This window comes from Triticum aestivum, chromosome 4A, assembly GCF_018294505.1.
Source record: "Triticum aestivum cultivar Chinese Spring chromosome 4A, IWGSC CS RefSeq v2.1, whole genome shotgun sequence".
NCBI lineage: Eukaryota > Viridiplantae > Streptophyta > Magnoliopsida > Poales > Poaceae > Triticum > Triticum aestivum.
The window spans coordinates 429,518,981-429,546,057 of record NC_057803.1 but is presented as its reverse complement, the minus strand read 5'-3'; positions in this window follow the sequence as shown (position 1 = coordinate 429,546,057).

Here is a 27,077-nt window from a genome sequence, read left to right as displayed (position 1 = left end):
TCTTATTCATGATGTTGCTGTTATTTTACTTAAGATATATCATGTCTTCGCAGTAAACCGACCAAACGGCCGTCATGCAAATCACCTGTATGATCCGCATCATGGGCCCCGTGTTGGTCCGTTAACAGGCCTAAATGTAAACTAGCCCACTAGTAGATTCGGGCCTTTAATAGGCCAAGTAAACCGCCGGCCCTATTTTCCCAAGAAAACTCAATGGGCCTTTAGGAGGCTGAAAAGTAGGTTGGGCCCGAAACGTGCCGAACAGCTCACGGGCAGGCAGCAGGCCGAAATAGACCCCGGCCCATGAGTGTGCCACTCAAATCATGGGCTTATAATAGGCCAAAATTGTCTCGATCCTTGTTTGGCCCAATCAGATTATCGGTTGCGAGCAGGCCGGATGCAAACCGGGTCATAGTTAGGCCCAACTATATGACGGGCTTTTAACAGGCCAAAATTAATATAGGGCCAAAATGTTAAACAGGCCCTTAACAGGCCGAAACTAATATCAGGCTGAATTACTAAATGGGCCTTTAGCAAGTGGGCCCAAAAGCATAGCGTCCAGTTGACGGGCTGAATTTGATATGGGCCATAATTTAGCCCAAAGCCTCCTAAAGGGTCGGACCTGATCTGGGCTGTAATTTGGCCCAGAACGTGGTAGGCTTTTAACGGGTCGGGTCTCATATGGGCCATAATTAGGCCCGGAACGTGGCAGCCAGTTAATGCGCCGGCCAGTTAATGCGTGGACCTACAGCTGGGCCGGCCCATTAATGTCAGTGAAATCTCGTGGGCCTTTAGCTGGGCCGGCCCATTATGGCCCACAAAAATCTTGTGGGCCTTCACCTGGGCCAGCCCATTATGGCCCGTAAAAATCTTGTGGGCCTTTAACTGGGCCGGCCCATTATGGCCCGCAAAATCTTGTGGGCCTTTAGCTGGGCCGACACATTATGGTCCGCAAAATCTTGTGGGCCTTTAGTTGGGCCGGCCCATTTAAACTTTATGGGCCACTTTTGGGCTGGTCCACGTGTTAACATATCATAGGCGCATCTCGCCCATTGGATGAGTGACACCTGTGCCAACGCGGAGCTGACACGTGTTTCCTCCGGCCAGTGATGATTTTACACGTGGAAAATCCCCATTGGTCCAGGCTGTTAACGGGTTATCGGATCCAAAACCGGACCCGATAGCTTAACGGCGTTCCGTTATGGTGGATGCCATGTGTCGGTCACCCTTGACGAAAGCACTTCTGTGACACGCAATTTATCGTCATGGAAGTGGACACTTCCGTCATGATAATTTTGGTAATGTCATGGAACACTTCTATGACAGCACAAGTATGACTATCTTGATTTTGTCATAAATTTGTCATGGATGTACATGCATGACAGAAAACGTGACCTACTGTGACAAACACGTATCATCACGGAAGTGTATTTTTTTGTAGTGCATGTTGTGATATAATATGGTCAAGATGTGATGAGATATAAATTCTTGTATGAGATGGTCATGTTTTGTAAAAATTATCGGCAACTGGCAGGAGCCTTATGGTTGTCGCTTTATTGTATGAAACGCAATCGCCATGTAATTGCTTTACTTTATCACTAAGCGGTAATGATAGTCATAGAAGCAATAGTTGGTGAGGCGACAATGATGCTACAATGGATATCAAGGTGTCAAGCCGGTGATGATGGAGATCATGACAGTGCTTTGGAGATGGAGAACAAAGGAACAAGATGATGATGGCCATATCATGTCACATATTTTGATTGCATGTGATGTTTATCTTTTATGGATCTTATTTTGCTTAGTACGATGGTAGCATTATACGATGATCCCTCACTAAATTTCAAGGTATAAGTGTTCTCCCTAAAAATGCACCATTGCTACAGTTCGTCGTGCCGAGACACCACGTGATGATCGGGTGTGATAAGCTCTACGTTCACATACAATGGGTGCAAGACAGTTTTGCACGTGCAGAATACTTGGGTAAAACTTGATGAGCCTAGCATATGCAGATATGGCCTTGGAACACTGAGACCAAAAGGTCGAACGTGAATCACATATAGATATGATCAACACAGAGACGTTCACCATTGAAAACTACTCCATCTCACGTGATGACATGACATGGTTTAGTTGATATGGATCACGTGATCATTTAGATGACTAGAGGGATATCTATCTAAGTGTGAGTTCTTAAGTAATATGATTAATTGAACTTTAATTTATCATGAACTTTGTCCTGATAGTTTTTGCATATCTATGTTATTGTAGATCAATGGCCCATGCTACCGTTCCCTTGAATTTTAATGCGTTCCTAGAGAAAGCTAAGTTGAAAGATGATGGTTGCAACTACACGGACTGGGTCCATAACTTGAGGATTATCCTCGTTGCTGCATAGAAGAATTACGTCCTGGAAGCACCGCTAGGTGCAAGACCCACTGCAGGAGCAACTCCGGACATTATGAATGTCTGGCAGACTAAAGTTGATGACTACTCAATAGTTTAGTGTGCCATGCTTTATGGCTTAGAATCGGGACTTCAAAGACATTTTGAACGTCATGGAGCATATGAGATGTTCCAGGAATTGAAGTTAATATTTCAAGCAAATGCCCGAGTTGGGGGATATGAAGTCTCCAACAAGTTCTATAGCTGCAAAATGGAGGAGAATAGTTCTGTCAGTGAACACATACTCAGAATGTCTGGGTACCATAACCACTTGACTCAGCTGGGAGTTAATCTTCCTGATGATAGTGTCATTTAAAGAGTTCTTCAATCACTACCACCAAGCTATAAAGGCTTCATGATGAACTATAACATGCCAGGGATGGAAAAGACAATTCCCGAGCTCTTCGTGATGCTTAAAGCTGAGGAGGTAGAAATCAAGAAGGAACATCAAGTGTTGATTGTTAACAAGACCACTAGTTTCAAGAAAAAGGGCAAAGGGAAGAAGGGGACCTTCAAGAAGAATAGCAAACAAGTTGCTGCTCCCAGGAAGAAGCCCAAGTCTGGACCTAAGCCTAAAACTGAGTGCCTCTACTGCAAAGGGACTGGTCACTAGAAGCAGAACTGCCCCAAGTATTTGGCGTATAAGACCGATGGCAAAGTGAAAGGTATATTTCATATACATGTTATTGATGTGTACCTTACTAATGCTCGTAGTAGCGCCTGGGTATTTGATACTAGTTATGTTGCTCAGATTTGCAACTCGAAACAAGGGCTACAGATTAAATGAAGATTGGCTAAGTACGAGGTGACGATGCGCGTCGGAAATGGTTCCAAGGTCAATGTGATCGCCATCGGCACGCTACCTCTACATCAACCTTCAGGATTAGTTTTAGAACTGAATAATTGTTATTTGGTGCCAGCGTTGAGCATGAACATTATATCTGGATCTTGTTTGATGTGAGACGGTTATTCATTTAAATCAGAGAATAATGGTTGTTCTATTTATACGAGTAATATCTTTTATGGTCATGCACGCTTGATGAGTGGTCTATTTTTGTTGAATCTCAATCGTAGTGATACACATATTCATAATATTGAAGCCAAAAGATGCAACCTTAATAATGATAGTGCAACTTATTTGTGGCACTATCGTTTTGGTCATATTGTTTTAAAGCGCATGAAGAAACTCCTTGCGGATGGGCTTTTGGAACCACTTGATTATGAATCACTTGATGCTTGCAAACCATGCCTCATGGGCAAGATGACTAAGACTCCTTTCTTCGGAACAATGGAGCGAGGCACTGACTTATTGGAAATAATACATACTGATGTATGCGGTCCGATGAGTGTTGAGGCTCATGGCGGGTATATGTAGGATCGAAAGTATGTCTAAAGGGGGATGATTAGACTACTTGACAAAATAAAAATCTAGTCTTTTCCCAATTTTAAGTCTTGTCAGATGTTAGCAAGTTATCACAAGTCAAGCAATCAACCTACACATGCAAGTCTAAGAGTATAGCAGCGGAATGTAAATCATTGCATATGAAGGTAAAGGGGAGGAGTTTGGAGGGAGCAAACGCAATGTAGACATGGATATTTTTGGCGTGGTTCCGATAGGTGGTGCTATCGTACATCCACGTTGATGGAGACTTCAAGCCACGAAGGGTAACGGTTTCCTGAGTCCATGGAGGGCTCCATCCATGAAGGGTCCATGAAGAAGCAACCTTGTTTATCCCACCATGGCCATCACCCATGAAGGACTTGCCTCACTTGGGTAGATCTTCATGAAGTAGGCGATCTCCTTTCCCTTACAAACTCCTTGGTTCAACTCCACAATCTTGACGGACGCTCCCAAGTGACACCTAACCAATCTAGGAGACACCACTCTCCAAAAGGTAATAGATGGTGTGTTGATGATGAACTCCTTGCTCTTGTGCTTCGAATGATAGTCTCCCCAACACTCAACTCTCTCTCACTGATTTGGATTTTGTGCAAAGATGATTTGAGTGGAAAGCAACTTGGGGAAGGCTACAGATCAAGATTCTTGTGGTTCGATTGAAATATCTTGGTCTCAACACATGAGTAGGTGGTTCTCTCTCAGAAAATGAATGTTGAAAGTGTAGGCATGTTCTGATGGCTCTCTCCAAGAATGGGGGAAGGGTGGAGGGGTATATAGCCTCCACACAAAATCTAACTGTTACACACAATTTACCAAACTCGGTGGGACCGAATACTCAAACTCGGTCAGACCGATTTAGTTCAAAATGTGAAAGTTAGGATTTTCGGTGGGACCGATTTCATTAGGGTTAGGGCATAACGTAATCTCGGTGATACCAATCACATAAACTTGGTGAGGCCGATTTCTATAATAGGCAACTAGAGAGTTGGTCAGGCAAACTCGGTGGGACCGATCGCTCATTTCGGTGAGACCGAAACGTTATGGAAGGGAAATAGAGAGATTGCATTGCAAACTAGGTGGGACAGATCGCTCATCTCGGTTAGACTGAAACGTTATGAAGGGAAACAGAAAGTTTGCAATCCCATCTCGATGAGACCGAGCTCCCTATCAGTGAGACCGAACTGATTAGGGTGTCTGGCTATGGCTATGTCAAATGAACTCGGTGGCGCTGGATAGAGAAAATCGGGTGGGCCAAGTATGACTTTAGGTTTAGGACATATGTGGATATGAGAAAGTGGTTGAGGGCTGTCGGTGTCAAAACCGGCGGATCTCGGGTAGGGGGTCCCGAACTGTGCGTCTAAGGCGGATGGTAACATGAGGCAGGGAACACGATGTTTTACCCAGGTTCGGGCCCTCTTGATGGAGGTAAAACCCTACATCCTGCTTGATTAATATTGATGATATGGGTAGTACAAGAGTAGATCTACCACGAGATCAGAGAGGCTAAACCCTAGAAGCTAGCCTATGGTATGATTGTCTGTTGTCCTACGGACTAAAACCCTCCGGTTTATATAGACACCGGAAAGGGCTAGGGTTACACAAGTTCGGTTACAAAAAAGGAGATATACATATCCGTATTGCCTAGCTTACCTTCCATGCCAAGTAGAGTCCCATCCGGACACAATACGAAGTCTTCAATCTTGTATCTTCATAGTCCAACAGTCCGGCCAAAGGATATAGTCCGGCTGTCCGGAGACCCCCTAATCTAGGACTCCCTTAGTAGCCCCTGAACCAGGCTTTCAATGACGATGAGTCTGTCGCGCAGTATTGTCTTCGGCATTGCAAGGCGGTTTCCTCCTCCAAACACATCACAGAAGAATTTGAATACAAGGATAGTGTTCGACCCTGCAAAATAAGTTCCACATACCATCGTAGAGAGAATAATATTTCCACAAATCTTAATCTGCTGACACGTTTTGGCAACATGACATCATGCCATGGCTCGGTGCTTATTCGAACCGTTTTTCTTCAACCAGCTCCACACACAACGCGAGGCGGTTTCTTGACACATCTTGTCAAAGCAGAGATCGTGTTCCCCTAATTACGGGATTCTCATCAATACGGTCGTGGGTAACCCAACCGTGTCTAGGGCTCCTAGATTATAGCCAAGTCCCAAACGGCTACGGAGAGGACGCTTGATATTCACCCTCTTTATAAAGGGACAAGGCTTTTACTTTTTTTCCCTCCCGTGCTCAATCGAATCCTTCCCCCGCCTCGAGTTCTAACACCCAAAGCCCAGGTCAGGCGCTTCGGACCTTCAATCATGTCCGGATCTAGCCTTCAAGGCCGGTGGATGCCCTCCTCCATTACAGAGGAGGATATCAAGAAGTTGAGGGAGGACAGATGCCCTTCACGTCAAATTTCGCTTAGGCTGCCCACCCGAGGGCAGGTCATCCCTACTCCCAAACCAGACGAGAGTGTTGTGTTCGTCTCCCACTTCCTCCGAGGTCTAGGCCTCACTCTGGATCCCTTCGTTAGGGGTTTGATGTTCTATTACGGGCTAGATTTCCACGATCTAGCCCCAGACTCCTTTCTCCACATCTCGGCATTTATTGTCGTATGTGAGGCCTTCCTCTGCATTACCCCTCGCTTCGTCCTGTGGCTCAAGACCTTTGACGTGAAGCCGAAGATGGTCGAGGGGCAGTATGCAGCGTGCGGAGGCGCATTAATAAGCAAGATAGCATGAGCTTCGTGGCCAAAAGGTTCCTTTCCAGAGGTGTCCGGATTGTGGCAATGGGAGTGGTTTTACATCACAGCTCCTAGAAGTGCCAAGTGGGTGGCTGCCCCTGCTTTCCGCTCGGCCATCCACCACAACTGATGTCATGGATTAGCAGAGGACTGAGCTGGGGTCCAGCCAAGGACATGCCTATACTGCAGAGCCGCATTCAAGATCTCTTCGAAGGAGATTTCAGTCTGGTTACGGTGGTGCAAGTCATACTGGTTCGTCGAGTCCAGCCTTGCAAACGCCGGCCCCTCCGTGTGTGGGAGTTCAACCCAGAAGGGCCGCGCACTATTCAGAATTTCCTCAGCCTAACGCACGAGGAGATGTACAAATCATTCTTCGGACCCCAAATAGAGTGTCCGGATACTACCGAGGATGTGGGCCTGAGCAGCAACCGTATCGCCGACCAAGTAAGTAATCCTTTAGCCGAACACACCGTCTTTCATTTACCATGACGTCATTCTGAGAAATCGCTCTTTGACCAGGACTGGCTAACAAGGGCAAAGATGATTTGGTGTTCGGCCCCCCTTCCTGAGGGTTTGGATAATCCGGTACTGGAAAAGATGCTCGAGCTAGCACCTTGCCCGGAGCCCTCAAAGGAAGATAAAGGGAGAATAATGAGGTCGAAAGCGGGCCCCCATCGCTACCAATTCCAACCGAGGGAATGAGTGCCTCCGTGAAGGAGGATAACCAAGGGGAAGAATCTGACCTTCTCTCGCTTCGGGGAAGGAAGAGGACTGCCTCTGAAGATACGTGAAATGATATACTTTTTGATAGTACCGCACATTTTTAGGTGTGCCCTGTGTAGATAGTAGCCCCTGAGACTCTGGTCGTCGTCGAGAACGGCGGCGAACGGAGGATGGTAGTCCTAGGTAATAACCATAGCGCTTTATGCGCAGGTGATGGGAGCTCCGGTGGCTGGCCGGACTAATGAGTTTGCTGAACTAAAGCGGCAACTGGATGCGGCAGATGCCGACATCGAGCTTGTTAACAAGCGGCTTGACGAGGCACAGGGTGTAATGTTTTTCTGGTCAATGTCACATAGTAAGAGCAGCATGATGCTAGTATCTTTAATATGTTGTGACTGCAGATGGAGTTGCCGCCGTGGAGACCCTTCGGGCCGAACTCGCCCGAGCCAACTAACAAACAAGGATTAGTAATGCGGCCGCTTTAAAGGCAGCCAAAGAGTTAAGCGCCGAGAAGGCCGCGCATTGCGAGAGCAAAGAAAAGATGGCCAAGATGGCTGTAAAGTTAAAAGACACTGCCGACCGTTGCCGGTTCCTTGAAGAAGAAAACCAAGCAAAGGCGACGGACCTCGAAAAGGCCACGATGGCGGCCAAAGACACCCGCTCTGCCATGAGGGCAAAGAAGGAAGAGCTGCGTGAAGCTGGTGATATTGTGGCTGGGAAGCCCTTTTTGCTGCGAAGGAAGTTCGGAGATCCGCGGTATGCCCCTCTGGATCGGCTGTGGAGTTCGGCAGACACATATCTAGATTTGACGGCGAGTGCTGTCGATGCGGCCGAATACTTCCGAGATCAGACAGATCGTGAAGTGGACAAGCTATTCTGGTCGCAATTTAACATTCCAGAGCGTCCGCTTCCCTTGACTGATCGGCTAGCCGAATGGGCCGAACTCAATAGATTGTCCGGACTCGCCATGAGGTCCGTCGTAGATCATCTGTGGCCGGAAAAACCGAAGCCGAACAGCTATTTCAGCTTAGTGCAACAGTTCCTTGGAGCGGTGTCGTGCATTAATGCAATCAAGAGGTCGACGTGTATAGAAGGCTCGCGGATGGCCCTTGCCCGTGTCAAAGCATACTGGGCGGAGATGGATGCTACCACTATTGCGGTGCAGGGTTCGGCCATATAGGCTGAGTGGCTGTCGAGCACTATTTTGAAGAAGTTCTTGAGGGTGCTCGTTTGATAGAGGCCCAGTGCTCGAAGAGTATTATGTTTGAGTGACATGTATTCCCATTGTAAGAACAATGTTTTAATGAAATTTATCAAGGCTGTATTTATACTTTTGCCCGAAAGTAATATGATGCCTCATGTGCGGCTGTTTATGTATACATGCGTATAACCTAAAAGATTGCAGTCGTTGGCTTCAGCCCCCACGCATATAATGCGGGGGTGTTCGCAGAAGATGCGTATTCACACTTAATCCAACGTCTTGGTCCTAATAAGGAGGTGATAGCGCAGCGAACTAGGCAACCGGACTATAATGCTTTAACACTTTCACTTAGCCATAGGAGTTTGACAGTGGGGCTATTATATAGCCCCTGGTGGCTCCGCACTCATCCGAATTCAGGGTGCGTACATGCCTGGCCGGGAAACGGCCCTTCATTAAGGCGGAGGAATTCTAACATTCCGATAGGTCATCGAGTGGTTGACCAGTCTCACACTATATCATGACAGTCAGTTTTCGGCTTTCTCTACTGAGGTGCTCGTCCAGATGAACCAGGGCACAATCGCAGCAGTTCTCCTGGTGCCGCCGTAGCCGATAGAGTGGAACGTAAGGTAGAAAAACACAGGAGCCGGGCAAACCCAACATTTGACCAAAGACATGATTCGGAGCTGATGCATATAAGGCCAAACTTGCGACGCTGAACACTCCCTAAGTTATTCGGTCTTTATGGTGTAAATCGGGCCTAAACAGTTCCCTTTGTAAGAAGCCCCTGGTGTCCAGGTACGTGCATTATTCTGACGTGGCCACATGCCAAGACGCCAACATCCTTCTCAATTGTACTGAGAATCCGAGGGATGTGTATCAACAAGAGACAGTAAAAAAGGTTTACGCAGGGTCTTAATCTAAAAAGAATCCTTGGAACGGGTCCCTGCTGCACGTCTGCGCCTGTGTCTCCGTTGTGCCGTATCCTGGACGGGTGTAGCACGATGGTCATCTGTAAAAGAGAGAAACTTAGGTGAAAATTTGTCATGCAAAAAGGTAGGTTTAAAGAAACCATGTACAATTCAAGATGAGTAAAAATTGCCACTTGTCTGTGCACGTTGAGCCCCCTGTATTTGTAATAGGGGTGTGGCCTATCAAACCTGTGTGAATTACATATAGCTGCGTCGGACTCATCTAACCGTGTCCGTGGTCTTGACGACCTATCAAATGCTTTAGTTGGTGAGGCCGTTTTTAGTGTGCGGCTGCCAAGGCAGTCGCACTCTCTTCGGCGCAAGGATCCCTCAATATTTCCATTCACTGTAATGATGCCACGTGGACCGGGCATCTTAAGCCTGAGGGAAGCGTAATGCGGTATTGCATAAAAGCGAGCGAAAGCTTCGCGTCCAAGTAGTGCTTGATAGCCACTTTGGAACGGAGCAATGTGGAATGTTAAATTTTCGCTACGGAAGTTATCGGGGAAGCCGAATATAACCTCTAGTAGCAGGGAGCCCGTGCAATGAGCCCCTGGGCCTGGCGTTACTCCTTTAAAGGTAGTATTGTTGTGGAAAATTTTCATTGGGTCTATCCCCATTTTGCGGATTGTGTCCTGATATATCAGGTTTAGACTGCCGCCACCGTCCATCAGGACTCATGTGAAATGGTATCCGTCAATTATTGGGTCTAATACCAAGGCAGCCCATCCTGCACGCGGGATACTTGCTGGGTAATCCCGATGGTCGAACGTGATCGGTTGAGACGACCAGTGACAGGACTCCGCGGTGATAGGCCCTTGGGCATATTTCTCTGGGAGTGCCGATTTGTTTCTCCCCTTGATCACGTGTAACACGTTCACTGTTTTCACTTCTGGTGGAAATTTCTTTTGTTCACCAGTGTCTTGCTTGAGAGGCTCATCCTCGTCTTCGCTTGGTGTATCCTCCCCCTTGTGTACGACGTTGAGCTTGCCGGACTGCTTGAAGACCCAACATTCTCTGTGGGTATGATTAGCATGTTTACCAGGGGTGCTATGGATCTGACATATTTGGTCCAGAATTTTGTTTAAGCTGGACAGTTCGTCTCTACTGCCTTTAGAGGGCGGCTTTTGCTGACCTGGCCAAGAGCTTCTGAATCCGGCGTTTACTGTCGTGCTCTTCAGGCTATCTTCTTTATTCCGGCGTGTATTATTTTTGTTGCGTCGTGATTTCCCATTTCCGTCTCTAATGTCGGATGTACTTGGGTCGCTGGTGCTGCATCTGGCTAGCCAGCTATCCTCACCCGCGCAAAAACGGGTCATGAGGCTTGTTAATGCTGCCATTGTTCTCGGCTTTTCTTGGCCGAGGTGTCTGGCAAGCCATTTTTCACGGACGCTATGCTTAAAAGCTGCCAAGGCTTCGGCGTCCGGACAATCGACTATTTGGTTCTTTTTAGTAAGAAACCTGTTCCAAAGCTTTCGGGCTGACTCTCCGGGATGTTGAGTTATATGACTCAAATCGTCCATGTCCGGAGGTCGGACATAAGTCCCTTGAAAATTTTCCCTAAAAGCGTCTTTGAGCTCTTCCCAGCTTCCAATGGAGCTTTCGGGGAGGCTTTTAAGCCAATGCCGAGCTGGCCCTTTGAGTTTGAGTGGTAAATACTTAATGGCCCGGAGATCATCTCCTTGAGCCATATGGATATGGAGGATATAGTCCTCAATCCATACCCCTGGGTCTGTTGTTCCGTCGTATGCCTCTATGTTTACGGGTTTGAATCCCTCTGGAAATTCATGGTCCAGCACCTCGTCGATGAAACATAGGGGGTGTGCGGCACCCCTGTATCTGGTGTACCGCGTTGTTCGGATGTTTGTTGTGTTGCATCGTATGCTGGAGCGCGCTTGCGTGGTCCATAGATGGATCTGGTTGCGTCGTCCTTTTGATGCGAGCCCTCGCGTGGATCGCGTATTGGCTTACTTGCAGCGTTGTTTGCCGCTCTATGTTGGCCGTGAGGTCGTCTATCCGGCCAGATGGCCGTTTTAATTTTTGGTTGTGGGGGACCTAAGGCCTCCTCATTGAATTCAGGTAGCAACTTCTGCTTCGGGTAGCTCTTGGTGGGGTGATTACTGCCGTACTTCGCTGCTGTCTTGAGCACTTTACTCCATCTAATTCTGAGTGTGTCTTGCGCAGCCTTGAGCCTTTGCTTCTGCTTTTTTAGACTCCTCGCGGTGGCAACGAGCCTTTGATGGGCATTCTGTTGCTCCGGGTGTCTGTCCGGTGTGATGTCATCTGGACTATTATCTTTGACGGAGTTGGGTTGTTCGGTTTGATTCTCCGTGTTGCCGTGGTCCAGCGATGGTTCACCCTGCTCCAACGCCGGGTCTATATGATCGTTGTTTCTGCCGAGGCGGGATTTGGAGCGGCGCTACGTCGCTGCTTTGACTGCTTCTCGAGGGGACAACCCTTCGTTGCATCCTTTCGTTCCTCGTCGTCGTCTTCTTTTGGTGTGTCCACCATGTATACGTCATGTGATGAAGTGGGCGTCCAGTGCCCCGTGGGCAGTGGTTCCTGTTCGTCTCCTGCATCGTCGTCCATACCGTGGATGTCTTCAGAGTTAGAGTCGAGCATGTCGGTTAAGTCATCGACAGTGGCTACTAAGTGGGTGGTGGGTGGGCAGCGAATTTCTTCGTCATCCGCATCCCAATCCTGCCGGACATATTTCGGCCAGGACTCTCCTGATAAGGAGAGAGACTTTAATGAATTCAGTATGTTGCCGAAGGGCGAGTGCTGAAAGATATCCGCAGAGGTAAACTCCATGATCGGCGCCCAACCAGATTCGATAGGAACGGGCGCAGGCGGTTTGGAGTCCGTGGCCGGAGAAGTATCCGACAGTTTAACAACACGGCTCTCATGAAGGGTAAGATCGATATTCGGCTCGATCGCCGTTGGGGATGCGGCCTCTGTGGCGGTGTCTATCCACCCGTCCATGGGAGGCGCAACTGGCTCCGAATTAAGGGTCGGAGCGGCTGCCGGTGTGATTTCTTGAACACTGTCCGATGGCAGAACTAAATCATACTCATCGTGACCGCGTGACGCACAAGGCAGGGGCTCGAATCCATCGAAGATCAAGTCTCCGCGGATATCGGCCGTGTAGTTTAAGCTTCCAAACCTGACCTGGTGGCCAGGGGCGTAACTTTCGATCTGCTCCAGATGGCTAAGCGAGTTGGCCCACAGTGCGAAGCCGCCGAACACAAAGATCTGTCCGGGGAGAAAAGTCTCACCCTAGACTGCATCGCTATCGATGATAGAAGGAGCCATCAAGCCTAATGGCGACGACACAGAGGAACTCTCAATGAAAGCACCAATGTCGGTGTCAAAACGGGCGGATCTCGGGTAGGGGGTCCCGAACTGTGCGTCTAAGGCAGATGGTAATAGGAGGTAGGGAACACGATGTTTTACCCAGATTCGGGCCCTCTTGATGGAGGTAAAACCCTACGTCCTGCTTGATTAAAATTGATGATATGGGTAGTACAAGAGTAGATCTACCAAGAGATCAGAGAGGCTAAACCCTAGAAGCTAGCCTATGGTATGATTGTCTGTTGTCCTACGGACTAAAACCCTCCGGTTTATATAGACACTAGAAAGGGCTAGGGTTACACAAGGTCAGTTACAAAAGAGGAGATATACATATCCGTATTGCCTAGATTTCCTTCCACGCCAAGTAGAGTCACATCCGGACACGAGACGAAGTCTTCAATCTTGTATCTTCATTGTCCAACAGTCCAGCCAAAGGATATAGTCCGGCTGTCCGGAGACCCCCTAATCCAGGACTCCCTCAAGGGCTTTGGAGCATATCACTAAGCATTTTGAGCAAGCAAGCCATTAAGCAACACCTCATTCCCTTTTAATAGTATTGGCTTTTCCTATGGACTCAATGTGATCTTGGATCACTAAAATGAAAATGTAGAGTCTTGAGCTTGAGCCAATATGTGTCCTTAGCATTTTGAGGGGTCCATATTCCTAGTCCATGCCATGCCAATCACTGAACTTTCTCAAATGATCATCCTGAAAAAGCATTACTTCAATGAGCTATATGTTGTTAGGAATTACCAAAACAACCCAGGAATAGTTGCACTTTCAATCTCCCCCTTTTTGGTAATTGATGACAACATATAGATCAAAGCTTCGACAAATGATAATAAGATTGAAATATATCGTCTATTGAGAAGTATATGATAAACAAGAGGTCCCCATAAATTTGTGCATTATATAAAATTTGCTTTTGAATGAACATGCACAATCGATTAGGATCACGGGTTACTCTTCCATGTCACATACATCTTGCTGGAGCGCTCAAAATGATAGAATATGAAATATGCACTCATCACCAAGGCAAAGTGAATGATCATACATAAGAGATAAATAGTAGCATCATTCAAGCACAAGCATAAGTATGATATGATCAAACACATGACCATACAAGTATCTCACACACACATAAAGTATCATCCAAGCAAGCACGCAAATAAGTATCAACCAAGTAGCAAAAGAGATAGCAAAAAGAAGCAAGCTCTCTCTCTCTCTCGAAGCCTATGATCTATACACTTTATCCCCCTTTAGCAACAAGTTACCAAAAAGCTCAAAAATGCATACTGTTATGCGTCTCTCTAGGCTTGATCTTCGGGAGGTGGCGTTGAGAGGACTCCAAGGACTAATGCATCTGTTGAAGTTGTTGGAGCTGGTGGAGTGGCAACTGGAGGAGCTACTGATGTTGTAGCTGCAGGTGCTGATGTAGTAGCTCTTGTGTCTATCACATGCACTGATGCAGATCTCCTTGCCCTAGGCACTCTCTGAAAGGCATCTATGGTAGCTTTCCCTTTCTTCTCCTCAGCTTCTTCCTGGAGCTGCTCAACAGCTATCTGCATCTCTATCACCTTCAAGTCAAGATCATAGAATTTTGTCTGAATGATCCTCTCTGGGCTCTCTTGATTCTGAGTCAGGGTGGCCAATCCTTTCTCAATCCACAAAGTTGCTTGAATAAGATATCCAAGTTGATCTTGCTTAGACTTGAGAAACACTTGTGAAGCCTCTTCAACACTTGGCATCTTGGTTGCCTTCTCAGCCTTTGCTTTCTCCCTCTTCTCTTTAGACTCTATAGATGTGGGATCTTCATCATTCATGACAACTGTGTTGTCCTCAAAGTCAGGCCTCAAGGGAAGATGGTCCTTGTCCAATAAGTATGTGCATGTGCCCATCTTGGAGTTGATGAGCATCTGGATGTGTGGAGCATACCCACAAGATCTCTTCTGATCTGTAGCTGTCCTTTTGATTGTGTCAACAATTAGACTCGTCACTTTGAACTTCTGGGACACATCAAACAACTGCAACAAGTTTATAGAATAGCCTCTGATCATCCTATGATCTCCTGATTTGGGCAACAAGGTGTGCCTCAAGATAGTGTTGATGGTGGTCAGTCCAGACAACAGATAATATACAGAGCCCATCTTGTGAGTCTCCAAAGCTTTGTCAGGAATCTCCTTATACATGTTAGCCATGGAGTTGTGGTCTTTCTTCTTCTTGGCATAGACATCTATGCCATCTTCATGCTCTGCAGGGGCATTTATCAGCTTGGCCCATTCAGCAACTATTGATTGGTACCTCGTACCTTCAGACATCCAAACAATCCTTCCATCAGGATAGAAATGGGTTGTGGAATAGAATTGCATAATGAGCTCATCATTCCACTTGGTGAGTTTTTGACCCACAAAAGTGTCTACTCCACATAGTTTGAAGCGCTGATGCACTCCTGGGAAGTGGTCTTCATTGTTGTCAATATATTTCCAGTCTGCCCACTTCATATCACAGACAATAGGCTTCTTATCTAGCAGAATAGTCTCATAGAAGTCCTGCTGCTCCTTGGTGTGAAACCTATAATCCACAACAATCCATCTCCTCACATCATATGGATCTGATTCCCTCCATAATCTGAGACCTGCATCCTTTCTGATTTTCATATTTTTTGCCAGTGGATGGTTGTCATCATGGTCAAGGATATTGGGCTTGAGCTTCCTAAGAACTTGGGCTTTAGCATCTTCTTCTTCTTCAATCTCAGGCACTGGGCCTTGTTCTTCTCAGCAGCTGGTATATTCCTTGTGCTCCTCTTTGGTGCAGTCTTGGGGGTTGGAGCAGAAGTTTTGGGGGCAGTCTTGGGCTTTGAAGGAGTAGCCCCAGACATGATGGCATCCCCCATCAGCTTTGGAGCTTTAGGTGCTGGTGCAGCATCCTCTTCCTCTTCCTCTTCTTCATCAGACTGAATCATCATTGAGGGTTTCCCAATAACTTTGGCCATAGTCCTCTTGACCCTTTCGTTCCTCTTCTTCCCTCACCATCAGCCTCTCCACCAGATGATTTGGAAGTTTAAAGAGTGGAGGCTCTGGCCTTTGACATGGGCACCCTATTTGCAGGAGCCTTCTTGTTCAATCCAGGCTTTGTAGATGCAGTTGTGCCAAATTCTTTCTTGACAACCTTTTTCTGGGAGCTGACCTCCTCCTCAACACCTACATAGTCCTCATCTTCAGAATCAGAATTCCTCTTCCTCCTATGCCTAGTAGCAGCCTTAGACAGGTTGCTAGGAGTACTTCTGTTGCCTTCATCATAACTACCAGAGGGACTAGTGCCCTCACTCAGATTCACCTGCTCTTCTAAGATGTTCTGGCTATCACTCTGATCAGACATTCTAGCACTGCAAACTGATAGTTGACCCTGTGAATAGTTATAGATGAGATAGAGTGGATGAGCATCACAAAGCGCAGAGGTTTTGCAAAACAGATGAGCCAAAAAATTAGTTTTAGTTTTCCACAGAAAGCATTTCAGAGCTACCGATTTGTTAAACTCGGTGACATCGAAGCAACTTTTGGAGTCTAAACTAGTGGAATTGGTCAGACCGAGACATAGTTCGGTGACTCCAAGATTGCTAGGGTTTCACTGAGAGTTAAACTCGATCACACCGATTTGCTAGAGGAAGTTCTTAGGCATTCTTTTCCATCCATTTGGCAAAATAAAAATATCCAAACAATCAAAGCAACAAATTGATGTCCTCAAATGATAAAAGTATGCAATCAACATGCTCACACAATAAAATGGCAAATGAAATATGTGACAAAGAATGCACAAACACTCTAGCATCTAACAAGCAATTAGCGATGAGTAGGTCATCTATATATGAGTATATTGGCTTAGGAATCAAATGAGAACATTTGATCATAGGTCATACTCATCGTTTGAGCACAAGTGGGGTTGCCACTTTTACATAAAGCACTGTTGTGTTCACACCATTAGAGTTGTTTTAGCTCAATACTTAAAGTAAAGCTCCGCCTAGATGTGATATCCCCCCTAAGAGGGATGAACTAACCTTGGGTTTTATCGATGATGACTTCATGTAGATGTTGAAGATGTGGATGCTCAATGTTGATGTAGATCATTTGGAGAAATCCATTGGAGTGAGTTGCACTTTCAATACCTAGACGGGTTAGTCCGACAAGGAACAAACAAGGATATCCATAGACATAGAGTGAAGTTCACACAAGATGATGTCCATGAAAGCATTAGGTTACCTTGTCCCTTGTCTTACCAACAAGAGGGTTTGTGACTCCTTGAACTAGTGCAAGATGTGAAAGTTGTTTGCACTTGTTCTCACCAAAATGATATGAGTGAAGTATGTTGGTGGAGTCACCCTCAAGAAATCTCTAGTTCTTCTTCTTCAGGATCCACATCAATTTGATGGGAATCCTTGGAGTTGTACTCGTACTTGATGTGGTACAGCTTGATGTAGTCTTGGGAACCCACTTGACCAAGGCCTTGGGAGCTTCTTCAAATGCATCAATCTCCTCTCGAAGCTTATCCTTGCCTTTTTGCTTGTGGTCTTGTGGTGGAAGATCATCTTGAGCTTGTGTCCCCTTGAAAGAAGTAGGATCATAATTCTCTTGTTGAGGAACAAACTTCGTCTTGGGGTATTGATCTTCTTCCCACTCAAGTCCATTGGCATTGAACTTTCGTTCAAAACCAACACCTTGATTCTTCCGGTGCCTTCCTTGCTTGCATACAATTTCGTCAAATTGCTTACTTACAGCAAGGCTCTTATAAACACCTTTCTCTATAATTCCCTTCAATAAGCTATTTTCTTGCTCAAGTGTAACTTGACTAAGAGAATCATTAGTGGAATCAAGAGAACTACTAGTAGCAACAACATTGGATATAACATGATTATTGTTACTACTAGAAGAAGAATCTTTCTTGCTCTTGTTTGTTAGATTTTACTTGTGGCATGTAAGTAGACAAGAGTAAATGCTTGGCAATGTAAGAAGAACTTCCCTTATGAAGATCATCATTGATTGCCTTTAAGAACCCATGCGCTTGCTCAAGTTTGAGCTTTTCAAAGTGTAGGTTCTCATGAGTCTTTAAAAGCTCTTGATGATCTTCCAAGGTAGTTTCATGAGCTAACTTAAGAGTGTTTAGTTCTGTAGTTAGACGCTCAATCTCCTTCTTATCATCGTCATTCATTTTATCTTGATTAGCATGATTAATAGCAAGTTCATCATAGTTTTCATCACTAGAGTTGTCAACAAGTAAATCATCATCACCTAGCAAATCATCTTCATCGCTATTGAAATCAACATACTCAGGGTGTGATACCTTTGGGCCTTTATCCATGAAGCATCTTCCAATTCCTTCATTTGGTGAGTCAAATATGTCATAGGAGTTGGTCGACACAAGTGTTAGACCGGCAACACCTTCATCTTGAGTATATTCTGAGTCGGAGTGATAACTTCTCTCGGAGTGATGGTTGGAGTCGGAGTTGGATACCCATTCACCAACGTGAGCTTGATGTCTTCATTTTGTGTAGCTCCTTGATGACGTGTCCTTCCTTTCTAAATCATTACTTCTATGAGAGGTTCTTCGTTCATAACGATCATCCCTACTCCTTCTCTCTCTTGGAGGTGATTCTTATCTTCTACTTCTCCTTTTAGGTGAGTCTTCTCTTCTTTTGTAGGGAGCTGTACACTCGTTGGAGTAGTGTTCAGGTCTTCCACAATTGTAGCAATTACGCTCATGACTAGAAGATCTTTTGTCATTGTAGGACTGTCGATGGAAACAACACCTATGGGGTCACTGGGATCCCTTCTACGGTTGGTGAGCACGAGGTTGTGCAAAGAGTGGGACTGACAGGAAGCACATGGATCGTTTACCCAGGTTCGGGCCGCGAAGATGCGTAATACCCTAGTCCTGCTTTGGTGGATGTATTTGAGTGTTCTTGTGTTCTTGAGCTAGCTACGGGGTGCAACTTGCCCAAAAGAGCCGAATCCCCCTTGGTTCCAATGTAGTTGGTTGGGTTGGAGCCTGTCGGTTCAAGGGTGGCTTGCTCCGCTCGCATCGGGCAAGTTGCCCCGGCAAGGCTCTTGCCGGGGCTGCGGAGGCTGCCTCAGCAAGGATCTTGCCGAGGGAGTCCACCTCGCCCTCTTGCTCTCCTGCGTTTTTGGTCTTGGCATTGCCTTGGTTGTGGCTTCTCTCCGGCTTCCCTCCTCTACCCTGCTAAGTGTGACCGTGGCGCGTGGCTCTGACTGCCCGTGCACAAGTAAAGGGGTCAAAAGAAGAGCCCCTACTTTTGTACACCGACAAGGACCATGACTTGGAACTTCTTTCCTTGCTTCTACTCTTGTAGAACTCGTTGAAATTCTTCACCATTAGGCTCAATTCCTCATTGAAGACTTGTTTCTCACTTGATGATGTAGGAGCATCACATGAGGCTTTGTAAGCGCCACTTGACTTGTTGTGAAGCTCTTCTTTATCCTTGAGTGACGTCTCATGAGCAACAATTCTTCCAATGACTTCTGTTGGCTTGAGATCTTTGTAGTTGGGCAGCATTTGGATCAATGTGCACACGATATCATATTTTCAATCCAAGGAACTTAGGATCTTCTTGATGATGAATCTATCGGTCATCTCTTCACTTCATAAGCCGGCAATCTCATTTGTGATGAGAGCAAGCCTAGAGTACATTTCAGCGACACCTTCACCATCCTTCATTTTGAACTTGTCAAGCTGACTGTGAAGCACATCCAATTTGGACTCCTTGACGGAGTCGGTACCTTCGTGCATACCAATCAAAGTATTCTAAATTTCCTTTGCATTCTCAAGACCACTAATTTTGTTGAATTCTTCGGGGCACAATCCTTTGAACAGGATATCGCAAGCTTGAGCATTGTATTGCAGCATCTTCAACTCTTCTGCGGTAGCTTCACGGTTCGGTTCTCTCCCATCAAAGAATTCACCCTGCAAGCCAATACACACAATAGCCCAAACGGCGGGGTTATGTCCAAGAATATGAATTTTCATCTTATGCTTCCAACTAGCAAAATTAGTACCATCAAAGTAAGGACCTCTGCAGTGGTAATTTCCCTCGCTAGATACCATACTCTCCTAGGTTGTGAAACCAAGGCTATGATCACCAAATCTATGGAAATCAAGGCAAATGGAGACCAATTCTCTGATACCACTTGTAGGATCAAAAGTATGTCTAGAGGGGGGTGATTAGACTACTTGACAAAATAAAAATCTAGCCTTTTGCCAATTTTAAGTCTTGGCAGATTTTTAGCAATTTATCACAAGCCAAGCAATCAACCTACACATGCAAGTCTAAGAGTATAGCAACGGAATGTGAACCATTGCATATGAAGGTAAAGTGGAGGAGTTTGGAGGTAGCAAACGCAATGTAGACACATAGATTTTTGGCGTCTTTCCAATAGGTGGTGCTATTGTACATCCACGTTGATGGAGACTTCAACCCATGAAGGGTAATGGCTACGCGAGTCCACGGAGGGCTCCACCGATGAAGGGTCCATGAAGAAGCCACCTTGTCTATCCCACCATGGCCATCGCCCACGAAGGACTTGCCTCACTTGGGTAGATCTTCACGAAGTAGGTGATCTCCTTGCCCTTACAAACTCCTTGGTTCAATTCCACAATCTTGACGGAGGCTCCCAAGTGACACCTAACCAATGTAGGAGACAATGATACGTCTCCAACGTATCTATAATTTTTTATTGTTCCATGATATTATATTATCAATTTTGGATGTTTAATGGGCTTTAATATGCACTTTTATATTATTTTTGGGACTAACCTATTAACCGGAGGCCTAGTGCCAGTTTCTGTTTTTTTGCCTATTTCAGTGTGTCACAAAAAAGGAATATCAAACGGAATCCGAACGGAATGAAACCTTCGCGAGGATCTTTCTTGGAACAAACACAATCCAGGAGACTTGGAGTGGAAGTCAGCGATGCAATGAGGTGGCCACGAGGTAGGAGGGCGCCCCCTCATGGGCCCCCCGTAGCTCCACCGACATGCTTCTTTCGCCTATATAACTCTTATACCCTAAAAACATCCAGGGGAGCCACGAAACCACTTTTCCACCGCCGCAACCTTCTGTACCCGTGATATCCCATCTGGGGACCTTTTCCGGCGATCTGCCAGGGGGGGAATCGACCATGGAGGGCTTCTACATCAACACCATAGCCTCTCTGATGATGTGTGAGTAGTTTACCACAGACCTTCGGGTCCATAGTTATTAGCTAGATGGCTTCTTCTCTCTCTTTGATCTTCAATACAAAGTTCTCCTTGATGTTCTTGGAGATCTATTCGATGTAATATTCTTTTGTAGTGTGTTTGCCGAGATCTGATGAATTGTGGATTTATGATCAAGTTTATCTATGAACAATATTTGGTTCTTCTATGAATTCTTATATGCATGTTTTGATATCTTTGCAAGTATCTTTGAATTATCGATTTAGTTTGGCCTACTAGATTGATCTTTCTTGCAATGGGAGAAGTGCTTAGCTTTGGGTTCAATCTTGCGGTGTACTTTCCCAGTGACAGTAGGGGCAGCAAGGCACGTATTGTATTGTTGCCATCGAGGATAAAAAGATGGGGTTTATATCATATTGCATGAGTTTATCCCTCTACATCATGTGATCCTGCCTAAAGCATTACTCTGTTCTTATGAACTTAATACACTATATGCATGCTGGATAGCGGTCAATGTGTGGAGTAATATTTCATAATCATGCCTAGATATTCTCATAACTATGCGCTCTTCTATCAATTGCTCAGCAGTAATTTGTTCATCCACCGTAATACATGCTATCATGAGAGAAGCCACTAGTGAAACCTATGGCCCCTGGGTCTATTTTATATCATATAAGTTTCCGATCTACAATTCTAGTTTACTATTTATTTTATTTTGCAATCCTTACTTTACAATCTATACAACAAAAATACCAAAAAAATTATCTTATTATCTTTATCAAATCTCACTTTTGCAAGTGACCGTGAAGGGGTTGACAACCTCTTTATCGCGTTGGTTGCGAGGTTCTTGATTGTTTGTTGATACGTATCCAACATATCTATAATTTTTGATTACTCCACGCTATTATATTATCTATTTTGGATGTTAATGGGCTTTATTTTACACTTTTATATCATTTTTGGGACTAACCTACTAACCGGAGGCCCAGCCCAAATTGCTATTTTTGGCCTATTTTAGAGTTCCGCCGAAAACGAATATCAAACAGAGTCCAAACAGAATGAAACCTTCAAGAATGTGATTTTCTCAACGAACGTGATCCAGGAGACTTGGAGTGTGAGTGAAGAAACAACCAAGGAGGCCACAAGGCAGGGCGCGCGCCTACCCCCCTGGGCACGCCCTCCACCCTTGTGGGCCCCTCATTGCTCCACCGACGTACTTCTTCCTCCTATATATATCCACGTACCCCCCAAACATCCAGGAGCACCACGACAACCTAATTTCACCGCCGCAACCTTCTTTACTCGAGAGATCCCATCTTGGAGCCTTTTCCGAAGCTCCGTCGGAGGGGGCATTGATCACGGAGGGCCTCTAAATCAACTCCATGGCCTCTCCTGTGATGTGTGAGTAGTTTACTTTAGACCTTCGGGTCTATAGTTATTAGCTAGATGGCTTCTTCTCTCTCTTTGGATCTCAATACAAAGTTCTCCTCGATTCTCTTGGAGATCTATTCGATGTAATCTTCTTTTGCAGTGTGTTTGTCGAGATCCGAGGGTTTATGATCCAGATAATCTATGAACAATACTTGATTCTCCTCAAAATTCTTTTATGTATGATTGGTTTATCTTTGCAAGTCTCTTTGAATTATCAGTTTGGTTTGGCCTACTAGATTGATCTTTCTTGCAATGGGAGAAGTGCTTAGCTTTGGGTTCAATCTTGCGGTGCTCGATCCCAGTGACAGAAAGGGAAATGACACGTATTGTATTGTTGCCATCGAGGATAAAAAGATGGGGTTTATATCATATTGCATGAGTTTATCCCTCTACATCATGTCATCTTACTTAAAGCATTACTCTTTTCTTATGAACTTAATACTCTAGATGCATGCTGGATAGTGGTTGATTTTTGGAGTAATAGTAGTAGATGCAGAATCGTTTCGGTCTACTTGTCACGGACGTGATGCCTATATACATGACCATACCTAGATATTCTCATAACTATGCTCAATTCTATCAATTGCTTGACAGTAATTCGTTTACCCACCGTAATACTTATGCTCTTGAGAGAAGCCACTAGTGAAACCTATGGCCCCCGGGTCTATCTTCCATCATATTAATCTTCCAATACTTAGCTATTTCTATTGCCGTTTATTTTACTTGGCATCTTTATTTCTCTTTATCATAAAAATACCAAAAAATTATCTTATCATATCTATCAGATCTCACTCTCTTAAGTGACCTTGAAGGGATTGACAACCCCTTTATCGCGTTGGTTGCAAGATTCTTATTTGTTTGTGTAGGTGCGTGGGACTCAAGCGTGATCTCCTACTGGATTGATACCTTGGTTCTCAAAAACTGAGGGAAATGCTTACGCTACTTTACTGCATCACCCTTTCCTCTTCAAGGGAAAACCAACGCAGTGCTCAAGAGGTAGCAAGAAGGATTTCTGGCGCCATTGCAGGGGAGATTCGCGCCAAGTCAAGTCAAGATTTGACTCCCAGCAACGAGCCATTTCTGGCACCATTGCCGGGGAAATCTATGCCAAGTCAAGACATACCAAGTACCCATCACATACTCTTATCCCTCGCATTACATTATTTGCCATTTGCCTCTTGTTTTCCTCTCCCCCACTTCACCCTTGCCGTTTTATCCGCCCTTCTTCTATTCGTCTTTTCGTTTGCTTTCATGTCTTATTTGGCTCGTTTGCTCATTTGGTTGGACTAGTTGTTTATTTATTGCTAAACAGAGAAACTAAGATCTATGCATCCTCATCCGCTTGCTAATCTTTTTAAGAGATCCAATTATGATGAACCAATTGCTAGTGAGTTTTGTGCACTAGATTATCTTTATGAAGTTTTGCTTGAAATTCGTGAATCTGAAATTTTGATGAAGTACTTTATGGAGTGATTCACGATGGATCTTTGAATAAAAACCATGATTGCAATGTTGATAGTATAAATTCTATTAATGTCAATTGTGCTTATAATATGCAAAACCCTAAGCTTGGGGATGCTAGTTTTGCTATGTCTACTACTTGTTGCAATGATCATGATTGGGGTGATTCTTCTTTTGATCTTGAAAATTTATTTAAGCCCCATGATGAATATGAGATTTATAATAATGTTTGCAATAATATTGAAAGTGGGTTTGGTGAGGTCATGACTTTAGTTAATGTTAATCCCACTATTTTGGAAGAGTGTCAACTTTGCATACATGTGGATCGTGTTAAGAATATGTTTTGTGATAGCTATATTGTTGAATTTGATTATGATCCTACTTGTAATTATTATGAGAGAGGAAAATATGGTGGTAGAAATTTTCATGTTACTAAATTACCTCTCGTTATGTTGAGATTGCTATTGTTTCTTTCCGCTTCCTTGCATATGCTACTTTTTGCTTGCCTTGATATTTTTTTGCCTATAAGATGCCTATGCATACGAAGTATGCTAGACTTAGATGTGTTTGTCACGTGTTTTATGATGCTCTCTTTGTGCTTCAATTCTTGTCATTTATGTGAGCATCGTTGAAATCGTATGCCTAGCTTTAAGGCTTTAAAGAAAAGCGCTTGTTGGGTGACAACCCAATATTTTTCCTTGATGTTATTCAATAAATAATTTATCTAGCCTCTGTTTTGGTTGTGTTTTTTGTGTTTAATTAGTTTTTGTGCCAAGTAGAACCGTTGGGAAGACTTGGGGAAAGTCTTTTTGATCTTGCTGTAAAAAACAGAAACTTTAGCGCTCACGAGAATTGCTGCCATTTTATTTGGAAGGTGCTATTTAGTTAATTATTTTTAAGACCATTAATAGATAAATTCCTCACGTCCATAAATTTATTCTAGAATTTTTGGGGTTCCAGAAGTTTACGTTAGCTAGAGATTACTACAAACTGTTCTGTTTTTGACAGATTCTGTTTTTCGTGTGTTGTTTGCTTATTTTGATGAATCTATGGCTAGTTAAAGAGTTTATAAACCATAGAGAAGTTGGAATATAGTAGGTTTAACACCAATATAAACCAAGAATGAGTTCATTATAGTACCTTGAAGTGGTGTTTTGTTTTCTTTCACTAACGGAGCTCACGAGATTTTAGATTTGAGTTTTGTGTTGTGAAGTTTTCAAGTTTTGGGTAAAGATTTGATGGATTATGGAACAAGGAGTGGCAACAGCCTAAGCTTGGGGATGCCCATGGCACCCCAAGGTAAAATTCAAGGACACCAAAAAGCCTAAGCTTGGGGCATCCCCTCTTTCGTCTTCGTCAATCGGTAACTTTACTTGGAGCTATATTTTTATTCACCACATGATATGTGTTTTGCTTGGAGCGTCTTGTATGGTTTGAGTCTTTGATTTTTATTTTACCACAATCATCCTTGCTGTACACACCTTTGGAGAGAGACTCACATGATTTGAAATTTATTAGAATACTCTATGTGCTTCACTTATATCTTTTGAGCCATATAGTTTTTGCTCTAGTGCTTCACTTATACCTTTTAGAGCACGGCGGTGGTTTTATTTTATAGAAATAATTGATCTCTCATGATTCACTTATATTATTTTGAGAGTCCTTTAGAACAACATGGAAATTTGCTTTTAGCGATAATATAAAAAACCTTCATAGAAATGCATTGAATACTATGAGAAGTTTGATACTTGATAATTGTTTTCAGATATGGAGATGGTAATATTAGAGTCATGCTAGTTGAGTAGTTGTGAATTTAAGAAATACTTGTGCTAAATTTTGTGATTCCCGTAGCATGCACGTATGGTGAACCGTTATGTGATGAAGTCGGAGCATCATTTATTTATTGATTGTCTTCCTTACTAGTGGCGGTCGGGGACGAGCGATGGTCTTTTCCTACCAATTTATCCCCCTAGGAGCACGCGCGTAATACTTTGCTTTGATAACTTGTAGATTTTTGCAATAAGTATGTGAGTTCTTTATAACTAATGTTGAGTCCATGGATTATACGCACTCTCACCCTTCCACCATTGCTAGCCTCTCTAGTATCGCGCAACTTTCGCCGATACCATAAACCCACCATATACCTTCCTCAAAACATCCACCATACCTACCTATTATGGCATTTCCATAGCCATTCCGAGATATATTGCCACGCAACTTTCCATCGTTCCGTTATTATGACACGCTTCATCATTGTCATATTGCTTGCATGATCATGTAGTTGACATCATATTTGTGGCAAAGCCACCATTCATAATTCTTCATACATGTCACTCATGCATCATTCCACATACCGGTACACCGCCGGAGGAATTCACATAGAGTCATATTTTGTTCTAAGTATCAAGTTGTAATTCTTAAGTTGTAAGTAAATAAAGTGTGATGATCATCATTATTAGAGCATTGTCCCAAGTGAGGAAAGGATGATGGATACTATGATTCCCCCACAAGTTGAGATGAGACTCCGGACAGAAAAAAAGAGGCCAAAGAGAAAAAAGAGAGAGAAGGCCCAAAGAAAAAAATGAATGAGAGAAAAAGAGAGAAGGGACAATGCTACTATCCTTTTTCCACACTTGTGCTTCAAAGTAGCACCATGATCTTCATGATAAAGAGTCTCCTATGATATCACTTTCATATACTATTGGGAATTTTTCATTATAGAACTTGGCTTGTATATTCCAATGATGGGCCTCCTCAAAATGCCCTAGGTCTTCATGAGCAAGCAAGTTGGATGCACACACACTTAGTTATTTTGTTGAGCTTTCATACACTTATAGCTCTAGTGCATCTGTTGCATGGCAATCCCTACCCACTCACATTGATATCTTTTAAGGGGCATTTCCATAGCCCGTTGATACACCTAGTTGATGTGAGACTATCTTCTTCTTTTTGTCTTCTCCACAACCACGATTCTATTCCACATATAGTGTTATATCCATGGCTCACGCTCATGTATTGCCTGAAGATTGAAAAAGTTTGAGAACATCAAAAGTATGAAACAATTGCTTGGCTTGTCAACGGGGTTGTGCATGATTTAAATACTTTGTGTGGTGAAGATAGAGCATAC